Source organism: Pseudopipra pipra, chromosome 1 (assembly GCF_036250125.1).
Source record: "Pseudopipra pipra isolate bDixPip1 chromosome 1, bDixPip1.hap1, whole genome shotgun sequence".
Classification (NCBI taxonomy): Eukaryota; Metazoa; Chordata; class Aves; order Passeriformes; family Pipridae; genus Pseudopipra; species Pseudopipra pipra.
In genome coordinates, this window is record NC_087549.1 from 45,210,838 (window position 1) to 45,224,505 (window position 13,668).

Genomic DNA, 13,668 nt, shown 5'->3' on the forward strand with positions numbered 1-13,668 from the left:
GGCAGAAATGGAGCATCCAGGGTTCATGTCCTTGGTTTTAATTTCACAGAAAATAATGAAATGCACAAGTAATGTAGAAATAAATAGCTTGCCTGTGGCAGTAAACAAAATAGGCACTACTAGTGGAAACTTAATTGCAAAAGAAAGGTGAAGTTAAATAAATAGCACTATTACTTTTTGCATTCATTGTCAATAGTGTCTGAGATCAAATAAAAAATTAAACAGAGGAACACAATATAATGGGAAAGAAGTTTGACTATTTTTAGCTTTCGAAATTACATAGCAATAAAGGCATTGGCTTGTCAAGGTTTTACTTTCTGTAAGGTAGGATCTTCATTGTCTAGGTTCCTTGCAGTATGTTTCTGTAAACATGAGCAGTTACCAAGTGTTCAGAAGGTGCAAATCAGCACATCTTTGTTACAGTCAATGGCAGTGTAGAAAAACTGGTATATTTTGCTTTTTCACATTACTTTCACAATATAAAGTGCCTGTATACATTGGATATTTAAAGGATCCATTAAACTGACCTTACAGCTGCATTGATGAAATATCAGCAAAAATTTGCAGGGGAATAAGGCTCAATAATTTTTAGGCAGATAGCCTTAACCATGTAAAATGAGAAGGCAAAATCCTTTATTCTAGGTTTTGCCAATTTTTCAGCATTTCTGTTTTGGAGAGATAGCAAGTAAGCAGCTAAATGAGTGTGCAAAAACCCCTAGCTCTTTCATAGCTGTGTGAAGCTGGGAACTATTTTAAACTGGTTTTATCTGTTTGTCACTAATGGTTGAGGCAATAATGACAGATGTTCAGTTACTCAATTATCTGTAAAACATCATTTCACCAATAAAAAAATCACAGTCTTCTGGTTCTGATCAAGTCTTTTATAGGTGATCAAAGGTAGTATCATAGCTTTCATGCTGAACTTGATTTATCAGTTTCAGTGCTTTCAGGACAAAACTGTGTCTTTGAACACATACAAACAGATATATATACAACCTAACAACTTTTTGAAACATAATGATTTTTTACTTCTCCTAATTTAAAATCTTCATAGTTTAATGTTAAGAGTTATTTAGTCAAAAGAGATCCAACATTTTTAACCACCTGTTTTCCTACTCTTTTTTAATGGCTGGTATGTGGTATATATGTATATTCTACAGGGAATGCAAGTTTCACATTGGGGGAAGGTTTTGCCATTTACGGGAAAACTTTTTCATTTCTTAGAAAGACTTTTTTCTCTCTCATTTTTTCTCAGTAAGAACAGAAGATAGAATAAACTGGGATTTTCAGACTGACAGTTGCCATGTTTATTTATTTCAGCTGAAATGTTATGATGTCTCTCGAGAACCTTCATCACGGTAATCTACTTTTCTAAAGTTTGACTGCACCTGCTTCCTTCAAGTTATATTATAGGGTCTTTTTATTTTTTCAAGCTCTTATCTGCTGTTTGGGCCAATGGTTTGGTTTTGCAGATTTAAATCAGACTGTGCAAAGGGATTGTGCCACAAAAAAAGATTGAGGAACCTCTAAAAATCTCTAGATCCTAAATAGGTTGAGAGCAGAGGACATAAAGATAAAATTAATAAAACTTCACTAAAAAACAGTCCTCTCTTAAAAACTTGAGTAAAGTTTTATCCCATTGTCATGTGAAAGGTGGGAGTTCAGATTTTTGCTCGTTAATCCTCCAGGAAAATTGAGACCCTGGTGTCCGACAGGCTGTCAGCGTCTCATAAGGAGACCCTTCACCAACACATTCACAAGACCGGAGGGTACCTCAACCTCCCTTGTTACAGGGAACTCAAGAAAGCCAGGATTCCTCAGCGGGTCATGCCAAGGTGCTATCTACCACTGGCAACTGCAAGGACTCACTTTAACAGTTTACAGAATAACACTTTTTATTAACACAAATTAGGTTTATTAAGGTTTGAAGCTTGTCGGTGATAGTGTCTACTGCAAAAATATGTTTTAAAGCAATCTACTGATACCAATATTAAGCAAGCACAAGCTCTCATATGAAGCAAACTAATTAATATGCTATGGGGTAAGCACAAGCAAAAGCTCTAGTCTTAAAAACAGGGTTTAATGCACATAGAGCATATTTCTCACCCAAGGCACCCCTCTGGGGGGTAGAAAATGGACTGATCCCAGTATTTTTGGTGGAGGTCTTCTCCCACTTTCCCGCTATCCCCAACTTACTTTTATACTATTTTCTCTATGTTTGGGTGAAGGTTGAGTGGCTCTAGTAATAAATATTTTTTTTCTGATTAGTGTACCTAATGGGAGGGGGGTGGTTGTCGTGGTTTGGCATCTGAGGAGGGGATTCGACATGGTTGTTGGCTTCAGCAGCAGAACATCTTGATTCTCCCTTATCAGACAGGTACTTTACGGTTTTAGTATGGCAGCGTTCTCCCATTCTGCTGGGATTAGAATGGAGGGGGGACACACAGTCTCCACTTTGTTCCACACTCCATTCTGTTTCTCTGAACAGTTGTACTGGGGAGCATGTCGACCTCAGTCTGTCCAGGGAGTTGCAGCTGCTTTTTACCTTAAAATTCTGAATCCCCTCTAGGTTTAACTCTATCCGTCATCCCACACCCATGTTTCCTCTTTTTTTTTTTGTCAGGCAGAAGGTCTACACGGTTTATGTAGTCTCTAATACTCCAGTTTGTTTTGGGAAGGTTAATTTTAGCTTTTATAAGCCTAATGGTAACAACCTACTAAACACCCTTAGTAAAACCAGGACCAGGTTATGTGGGGCAGCAGAGTCTATGTGGTACTACATCTCACCAGACAACCAAAAAGGCTTCTTGTCTCCTGGGGCTTTTTGAAATACTAGCATGACCAATATCCAACCCAGAGAAAATAGTAAGACAAGCTTAACTTCACTCTAGCTTTCTTTTGTTCCCCGAGGCTATGATGTGGAGTTTTTTTTAGCATGCAGTATAGAATCTCAGCTATTGTGTTTAGGAAATAAAAATCCGTAATCCATAAGAGGATTTTCAGATGTAGCTTTCTAGAATCCTATTTTATTTATTTCTATACTGGCCATCTTAATATCCTTTCTTCAGAAGTCAAAAGACAATAATAAACACATAGCTGAACAAGTCCAAGCAGCATTTAGGGCACTTAATGCACACACAGAAACAAAGCAACTGGAAGAATAAAGGAATAGCTAAAGAAAAAGAAGATTCCACTGGTGAAGCACAAATCTTTACACTGACACTTATTGTATGGTAAGATTTTCAGTGTCCTATTTAGCAGCTATTACTTGGCAGACGCCAATTCTGGCTGGCATATTGAAGTCATTGCATTCAAACTTGTCGTAAAGAGGACTGAGGTCAGATCAGATCATTTTAAACTGACCAACACATCGCTGATTACAGTCCCAAAGAATATGCTTTATTTGGTCAGTAAGTAGAAATTCTCTGTGTTTTCTTGACAGTTGAAGTAGTTTTCATACTAGAATATGATTCTGATTTAAACAAGCAAGAGAGTTAAATGTTCAAGCAGCAAAGAAATCTTCCTTTAACCACACTAACTCTTCCAAGAAGAGGTGCCCATCATTTTTGAACGCTGCGCTTTGGTTAAAAGATAGGGATCATTCAGAAGCTGTTTCATTTGATTCTGTATATAAAAAATGTGGAATAGTTCAAAATACTAGGAAAAAGCAGTTATTGCATAGAATTCAGTTTGTCTTTGTATCTCCCTGGCTGTCATGCCAAGAAATCAATGTCATTAACCATAACAATAACACATAGCACTGTGTGTCTCTTATTTATCAAGAAATCAAAGAGCTTTCCAAGAAGTCCTGATAACAGCTCTTTGTAATTGGAACATGCAGCATCAGCTCGTATTTGTTAGATCACTTCTTAATACCACTCCACCATAGAGAGATATTTTCCCAGAAATCTCTAACCTTCACAGGCATTGTGTGAGTTGAAACCTTAAAGCAGTCTGGGGATTTCCATACACAGTTACAGAGAATTCAAGGAATAATTCTGATAAGTTTTTGCTGTTGCTGTTGTTATCTCTAATTCTATCTCTGTATCAGTTCACAGAAGAAAATTGAGTCTATTTTGCTACTCTTTCATTTCTCCTCATTTGCCCCTTATTTTGGGGGTATTTTCATTTCCTTTAGTAAGCTTGAATCAAACTCAAACTTTATATAAAATATCACAATATTTAGTTAATATTAGAGGGGGAAAAAGTCACTGTTTTTCATTATTGATAATTTCTACTTTCTTAAGCTCTGGATGAGGAAAACAGTTTGTATTTTTCACTTACTACAGGTAGTCTCTGAAAGAAAGTTCTAGAGAAATCCATCTGTGTCAATTGAAATGACATTTTTCTTGATACCAAAAACCCTTACAGAATAGAATTTTAAAAATAAAACTTCTCTTTACTTTAAGTGCTCATATGGGTCAATAAGAAATAGAAAACTCTTTTATGGAACTTGTTTTACCCAGTTTAACCAGTGGAAAAAGTTCCACTGGTTTTAACACAGTTGTACTATTTTAAAATAGTCATATATCTTCTGTTAGACTCCTGAGTACACTTAATAGAACTGAATTATAGACTTGAGGTTTGATTCTGCAGTTCATTATATCTCTTCTATGAAAGAAGCTAAATTCACAGTGAAGTGAGTTACACTGGTCTAAAATTGTCACATATTAATTAAATAATCCAAGTTTGACAACTTAAACCAGCATTTGGAAAAAACAATTTTATAACTTGCTCTCTGTCTTACATGTTATTAAGTAAATTGGATCTATGCCTATTGTTACTTAATGTGTAAATCAGGAGTGACTCCATTGATAGGGACTACATAGTTATGTCAGTTTAAAACTGTTATGACAGCAGAATCCTTATGGAAATCATAAAGACAGCAGAGTGCCACCTAGCATCAGGCTGCAGATGTGATTTTAAAGGAAGGTGGGTTGTTACCTGTAAAGATTTATCCTTGTTTCAAAAGGTGACCTGATAGGCCTTGTGAGTTGGAAAAGGTGAGACACCACCAGTAATCTGACAAGAGAGGAGAGGATTAAATCGTACTTCATACAAGGAAGAGTGAACATGCAGAGACTGAGTGCAAAGGGCTGTTTATGGCCATTACATATATCTATGAAGTTTTTTGGCTCAAATATGTGTCTGTGTAGCTTCATGCTCAACATAAGCTGTATTCAAAAAGCCCAAGTGTCATTCTGAAGGCTAACACTAAGGCTGATATTATAATAAAGACACCAGCGGTAAGCTGCCTTTTATTTTTTCTTAAGTGGTTAAATACATACGCACACACACACACACATACACCCACACAAAATGACTCTGACCTCTTGGGACACATACAAAAGGCTTACAAGTAAATAACTTTTCCTTGGAGCACTGGCTTGTACTCTATATGTTTCTTGAGCATCAAAAACATTTCCTCATCCAGCTGAGAAAGGATTAAATCAAATACTTAAGTGTGCCAGGTTTAAAAACCATGCTCTTTAGATGAAACAACTGTCTTCTTTAGATGAATAAAACACCATTCCTCACACAAAATCATATTTTAAGAAGGAAAAAAATCCTACCTGTGGCTAATACATGCTAATAATCTACAGCTTTGTTCTTCACTGAACAGTGAGACAGAGAAGAAATGAACAAGGAGCAAAGACTTTCGAGCACAGAAGGCCCCATTCTCCACGTTACAGCTCCCTTCTGTGGCAGACTCTCATCTCTGTACAGCAAGTACCCAATTCCCTGAATGATCAACACTTTGATTAGACATTTTTCTATCCCACTGATGCTATAGGATAATTACCCTCTTTAGTGTCAATTACATTATTTATATGCTCCTTTGTCTCTTATAAAGGAGTGACAGTAGGACATGTGGCCACTCTTGTGCTCCTTTGGACAGATGGTGCTTTGATACGAGGAGAAGAGCTATCACACAGGAGATTTTAAGACAATGTGCTATAACTTAAGATGCTTTTTCCATAGATCTGTCCACTTGTCAGGTACACATGATGTTTTGTTTGTATCCTTCTTGCTTGCTCAGATCCCTCATGAAGCATTCTTTGAAAATGCCTCAAGCTGAACCCCTCTGTCATCCTTGGATATGCTTTCTTTGCTGAAAGTTTATGATGTTTATTGCTAAAAAACCAAAAGATAATGCTTTCATAAGGAAAATAATAAAAATCCATAAAATAATTGTGCCTCTTTTTCTCTGATTTACTGTAGAATTCCTAGTGTGAACCTAAAAAGCTACAACTATTGCATAAATATAAGCAGATTTGAAATAAGAGTTAAAGTCAAATAAAATTTAATTTATCCTAAACTGTAAATTAAATAATTTACTGAAAAAATAATTGTGTCTTTTCCCTTTATTTCCTGTCCAGATACAAACAGATCTTAGTACTATTGAAAAAAGGGAATTTTGAGAAGAAAAAATGTTATGTGGTCATTGATGATGATATGCAAAAGAATGTTGTGATTCAGATTGTTTTAGCCAAGAAAATTACAGGCCATCATCAGCTGTGGAGATAAATAACTCTCAGCAGAGAATGAAAGGCATCCAATCTCCTGTGTCTCTAAAGACAAAGGACACACAAAGACAGGTGAGGCTTGAGGATGCCTGCCAACATTTCCTGAATTCAATTCTGCACTCTATTCCTATTCACTGAGGTTGATTATTTAAACATTGCTGTTCTGAGCCTGTTCCAATTTCAATGTATGTAATAGGATGTGAAATACGATGGGAGTAATTTCAGACCATGTGTGTGTTCATTATGATCACTGATACTAGAGGTCATCTATTTTGATGACACTCCAAGTTGAGGCTTCCATCACTGTGTAGCTGGTATGGGTTTAATACCGCAAAGCATTCTTAATGAACAGGGGAATCATCGCGAAAGCAGGGCATGAAGTATTAATATCAAGGCAGCTGATCCTCTAACTGAAGAGCCTGAAAGACACTTCTTTTCTCACCTAGCAGTGCTGGAAAAAGTGCTGTGAAAGGGTCTGAAGACCAAGTCATATATTTTAGTAAAGGTCTCCCTGGTTCATCCTCTTATGTTGACTGCAGGAAGTTCTTTCTGATAGGATATTAATATTAATATGTATCTTTCATCTGTTTCTACTTTTAATTAATTAACTCAAAGAGCACCAAAGTCCAAAATCAATCTTAATGAAAGTTTTATATCTTAACCTTTCTCTGAGAATTATCAAGTTTTTTCACCTCTACAGCTGATTTTTATGCTCTTCTCTGAAAATTTTAATGCAGAGATAATGCAGATGAGCAAGCCCTACCCCTATCTACTTCAGGTTCTGAAAAATACTTTCTGAAGCTGAGTTTGATTAGAACTCATTATCCTGTAGCTAGGGGTGGGGGGGAGGTTCCTCTTCCCAGTGGAACTTCCTCCAGCTGGGAGTAGAATGAGTGCCAGGCCATTGTGAGGTAGTCTGCATGATGTTTTACTGTATGATAAGGTACCAAGTACTTAGGAAGGAGATAAATGAACGTTTCTCCTTCTTACTTTTACACATTATAATCAGACACAAACATGCCATGTTTACAGTTTCTAATGCCTTTCTACATAATATCTAATGGTGGATTTTTTTTGGGAAAACCCTTCATCGTTTAAACCAAAAATGTATTTGTTTTCCTCTGTTCATAGTCTTAAGTCAAGACAATATTTGAATGTGAAAAGTTCTCTCATTTTTCAAAGAAATAACAAGACAAAAAATGAAAGTAAATGCTGGACAAATTTAGTAGAAAAAGGTGTCGGTTTGATTGGAAAAATAGTAATGCTTGAAATATTTTACAAAAGTCTGCATGGATTCTCTTTAAAGCGAGCTTTGAAACTAAAGACAGAACATTTTCTGAAAAATATAATTTCCTTTCAGATTTAATTCACTTTCTTTTCCGTGAGAATTACTTGGAGTAGTTTTATGGCCTCCCCTGCTCAAGGGGATGTCGTTGGGCCAAAATCCTATAAATGCAACCAGAAGACCTCTAAGAGTATGTAGATATCTGTGAGTCACCACTCAACAACTAACTTGCCTGTTAGTTCCCGCCAAACTCTTGTTGCCGGCTATTACTTAACCACATACACACGCACATACACAGTCATAAAAAAATCTACATAGTATGTTGATATGCCACAGGTTGTAAGGCATGAATTTATGAGGTTCCTTCAGTATTGGTATTGGGACAGGAGGTGGACTCAACGATCCTTGTGCGCCCCTTCACTTATATGATTCTATCAGCTTTACATATGATGGTAATGGAAATATTCAGGGTGACTGCAAATATTTTCTTACTTTTTTGTGCTTAGTCCACTTAGTCCAGTTTTTCTGTGACCCTTGAATCTTAATCAATTTCTCTGTACCCAATTGGTTGATTTTAATAACACAGCCATTGCTACAATGACTGCACATTTATATACAAATAACAAAGTGAGAGATTTGACTAAAGTCAAGCTTTCCATATATGCTACTTAATGTAAATGCCTTAAGGCTTTCCAAAGGAGTAATCTGGTACCAGTGACAGACAAGTAAAGAAGGTACTATTTTTTGCTAAAAATTGTAAGTTCAGTTCTGAAGTTGCAGAAGCATTTACTGACTTCCCTGACTGGAAGACAGGCAAAATAAAATTCCTTAAGCAGGACACTACATTTTTTATGCAACTGCTGCTAGTTAAGAGATTTGTAAAGATGATAAAAAACCTCTTTTATTTCCCTTTCATAATTTAGACATTCTGAGATGCAGTTAATATTGTATCTGTGTATTCCATTATGAACATTGAAATATCCACTGAACAAATAGCAGAACTACATAACTCTGTGCCAAAGGATGTTATGGATGTTAAAAGAATGTGTGGCTTCAAGAGGAAACTGGACAAATATATGCCAGAGAATCTCTTGAGAATTGCCAAATATTGCCATACCTGTCACAGGAAGATATGTAAGATGAATTTTTTTGAGATTGGGAGAGCATGTTGAAAAGTATCATGTAGACTTAGCCTGGGTTTTCTCTGCCTTAGATATTTCCTCTAAGGAATAGGTTTATAGGGCAGAGTCACAGAACCCAGCTACGACCTTTCTTGTTGTCTTATGTACAGCAGCATAACCATCTTTCAAAAATACTAAGGAGGCCCTGAAGAATCATTAAGATCTTCTTCTTTCATAACTAACCCCACTTCTATTGCAGAGATATATAACTACAGTAAGTCACGGAAGGAACTATTCAGTTGTAATATTTTCTTATCATTCTTGCCTTTGAAATATACAAAAGGAAGGCACATCACACTTTTCCCAGATTCACCTTTTTCCTTTCAGATTCTCTATATCTAGAAATTTTAAGAGACAAAAGCATCCTATTCAAACCAGGAAGCCACCTTGTAAGAGGAAATGACCTCTTGGAGAGTACATTATTTATTCTCCAGGGGACTAGGTAAGGCCACCTCTCATCTTGCAGATAAAACAGTCCCCACTGAAAATTCTTTCTACACAAAGGTATATTTTCTTGTGGCCAAGAAATTCAGGCATAGAAGCCAGCATTCTGACAAAATATGATAAAAATGTAATACCTGGGACCTAACCTAATTAAAAAGAGGCATATTTGGTCTTGGAATTATTCCGTATGGCTCTCTAGAGAGAAAAGTGGTTTATGAGATCTGACAGCTTCAAAACCCACATGTTTTCCTCCTCATTGATATGAATGGTGGTGAAGTAACGATACTCAGGTTTGATAAAAGCCCTTTGATATGTGCTGATAAAAATAATGCAGAATAACCTAGACAGATGCAAGTTCCTAGTTCCTCAGTGGTAAAGAAAAAGACATTTTTACTGCACAGTACAATATTTTGCCCTATTGTGTGATTCTTAACTGAATTTGTCAACTGAAAGGATGGCATAGAAAAATTTGTTCATGAATTTGCACATGTTGCTGCCTGTGTCAGAAAACTGAAAAAACAAGAAAAGGCTAATAGGCATGGTTAGACTACTGCTACACAACAATATATTTAGGCATGAAGAAGTAATTTCTGGAAGCATTGATATTTTACAGCCAACTAGAGTCTTATCTTGATTAGACTACTAAAGGCAGTCCAAAGAGAGAAAAAAGGGGAAAAAAGTGTTATCAAAGTTCTGATTGGTGAAATGAGCAATGGCCTCTGTTATGCTAAAAGAACAATCACAATATTGTCTTTATATAAATCCTTCGGCACTGAAAAGGCTAAAGGATATTGGCAATGGAGACATCCTAAGACTCTTTGCTATTTACAGAAGGCTCCTAACATGGGCAATTCTTATCATGCTTGTTTACAAGAGGAACACTTGCCTAGAGCAATTCCCTATCTCTTTGAACAAATATTTACACTTGTAAGTAGCTTTACACGTGTGAGTAGTCTCATGTGTGATTTTGGTAGGGTTATTGACATGCTTGCAGAATTAGAGCAAGCGTTTGCAGGCTGTAAAAAATCTGTACCTTTTCTAACTATTTCTCAACTTGCGAAAATTCTTCTGATGCACCCTAGTGTCTGAGAAAGCCCTGGGACTATTCTATATAGACATATATTTATATCCATTAACACAACTTAGAAAATATAGATTGAGTGTATATTGTTTAGAAAATCTTGTTTTGCATTTTTTTCTGTTGTGTAGCTGATTGCTTATTATTACAAACATCAGCAGTAAACCAATATTCGAATATGCAATTTAATGGTACTTATCATATGAAAGAAAACTCTCATTTTTTTTGTGTTGTCACATACCTAGAACAAGAAGACAATTTATAGCAACTGCATTGCATGGAATAATGCTCTCTGCCTCTGCACATAACTGAATATGCCAGCAATCAGATGGATTTTTGAACAAAATATTAAACAGGCACTGTCATTCCAGAGCAAATTCAAACAGTATTTTAGCATAGCTGAAATATTTGAAAATAATCCGTGAAATATATACTGTTAAACATGTTAAGAGTCAAATAAAATCAACAAATTATTTCAGCTTTCCCAGAGAAACCTGAAGTCTGCCTGCTACTTGTACAGGGTGTATTTTCTCATGCAGAAAAAAAAAAATTCTTTAAAAAAAATCCATCAGAAGAAAAGCTATAGTCTTACATTCACATGCATATAGAATTTAAGTGTCACATCATTAATTTTAATTTAATTTTGGTTTCTCTTTCTTTAACTGATGTTAGGAAATACTATATCTGATTTTCTCATACTTATGGAAACAAACAGATACGAACTAACCTTTTAATGCCAGACTATACTCCTTATGGCCTTTGGCAGTTTCACTGGTTCTTCAAAGAATAAAAAGAAGGAATTCAAACCTCCCTCTGCTGGACCAGCAGAAAACAACTACCTGCTTACTTCAGCTGAATCTTCAGATTTGGATAGATATTTAACTAGACACAATAAGGTCCTACTTATTAATGAAAATTAATTGTAAGTTAAATAGACTTAGGTCAACCTAATTTTCATATGCTAGTGCAGCATATACTGTTGCTGTGAAATTATGTAAGTCTGTCAAAGTTTTGCCTTGGTCATTGAAGGCAAATATTTACTAATTTTTTTTTTCTGTATGAGCAATTGCAATGAAAAAACCTGAAAGGGGTACTCATTAGGTCTGTATTAGCTAAATTCATTATCTGGGAAATCACAGAATAATAGGTCTTAATAAAGCCTCAGGACATCATTCAGCTTGTCCTTTTGTCTTGAAGTAGAATTAACTATGTGTGTGCCATTTCTGTCATTAATTATCTCTGAATCTCAGATATTCTTAAAGCTCTGTAGTTTTCACACTCCTCCCTATCATTAAAATATTCAAAAATTTTTTTCTTTATTTGAATGACTTTTAGTAACATCTTATTTTGTCCTCACAAACTTTGTTGTTTTTTCCCTCAAGATCACACCTTCCAAAGATGATTGTTATTTTTTAAGACAAACTCCTACTAGTTTCAGTGACTGCCTGTTATTATAGTAGGATTCTATGAACAACAATTTTGCATTCTTCTCATATACTGCTTTCATGATTATATACACTTTGATCACATTCACGCTCTCCAAACGAATTTTTCCCAACATTTTTCTCTTCTTCATGTGTGTGTACTTTATCCCTTTAGCCATTTTTAACTACTTTTCTCTATGCACTCACTAACTCTGTTATAGCCTTCATGAAATAGAGGTGCCATAACAGCACACAGAACTCAAGATGTAGAAGATGCCTTCCCTCTTGTTCTCAGTAGTCTTCCTGATGCCATCCATCATTTTGTTGTTTGTTTTGGCTGCCACTGAACACTGGGATGGTGGTTTTGGAGAACTGTCCATGACAAATCCACTTTTTCCTTCCTAAGGGGAAGCTGCCAGTAGATGAGAAAAGATTAATGATGCAAAAAAATTTTTTTCAGGGATATCTCATGCTTCTAGCTACTCAGACAAGGTCAGGGTGATACTAAAGTAGAGTAAGTACTGTGCATTAATACAATTTTCTGTATATTCCAAAGGGGTTTTATAGACAGAAGAGTTCAAAGTGAGTGAAAAAGTGGGCTCATTTTTAAAAAGTAGAATGTAAGAATATGCCATTAAAAAAAAAAAACAAAACCCAACAATAACAATAACAAAACCAACCTCTGAAGCTATAGTTTCGTACTCCTACTAAAAAAAATGAATATCATAAAGGCGAGCACTGAAGCTTAAGAAGGAAATTAAAATGTCCTGTTTTGTTCAGTCAGCTTTTTTAGTTTGAGATTCTATTTCTCATATAAATGGTGATTCAACACTCTTGCTAATGTTCATGACAAAATCCTATATTTTACTTCTTAGGAACTTTATGTTCTACTTTTTAAGAAAATTAAGTGTCTCAAGTGTGCCTTGTCTTTGAATGGGAAGAAAGCCAAGACATCTAACAGTTTTTGGCATGTTTGGAGAAGTACCTCGTATGATGTAGGTGTGGATAGTGCATCTGTTAGCCAGTGAATCATGCAATAACATATTCCCTGGTTTTGATTTTGAAGATGATTGTTATGCCAAGACATATCAAAAAAATATGAACATATCTATAAGAAGAAAGCTTCTCACTGCCAGGAAATTTGCTCAGTCACTGAGTAGCAATTGAAGGGAAAGAGCATGGCATGACTGTAGTCATGGGACTACTTACGTGGCAGAGGTGATATGCAGTTATTCAAGATGCATAAAAGTAGATGCTGAAACAAACAATATTCAGAGAGTATGAGTATTCTCAAAGGATAGCTCTGTGAAAGTTTAGTGCCTCTAGAGATCCGATGTAATGTCTCTAATGGTTATTGTAAGTGGTCTCTTCCTCTCAGTGCCAATGATCAAATTATTCTCATTCACAGGGAAGTTTGGGGTAGTGGAGAGTAGGTTTCAAGACAGATGCACAACATATTTACATATTGCAAGCAGCATCTAGGGAAATTATCAAAGTTCTTTCATCTGAAAGTAATACCTACTATAATTATCCTGAGGTTTTGCCACAGGATTTTTTTTAAAATCTTGCGTCTTTCACTGGTTCTTTAAATCAGTCATGATAGACTCTGTAAGAGTTTCATAATGGTACTAGTTTTATGAGCTAATTTAATAAAATACAACATGCCAGAAGCACTAATAAAAAGAAACATCCTTTTCGGATTTGCTGCCTTGAATAACCTTGCTACAAA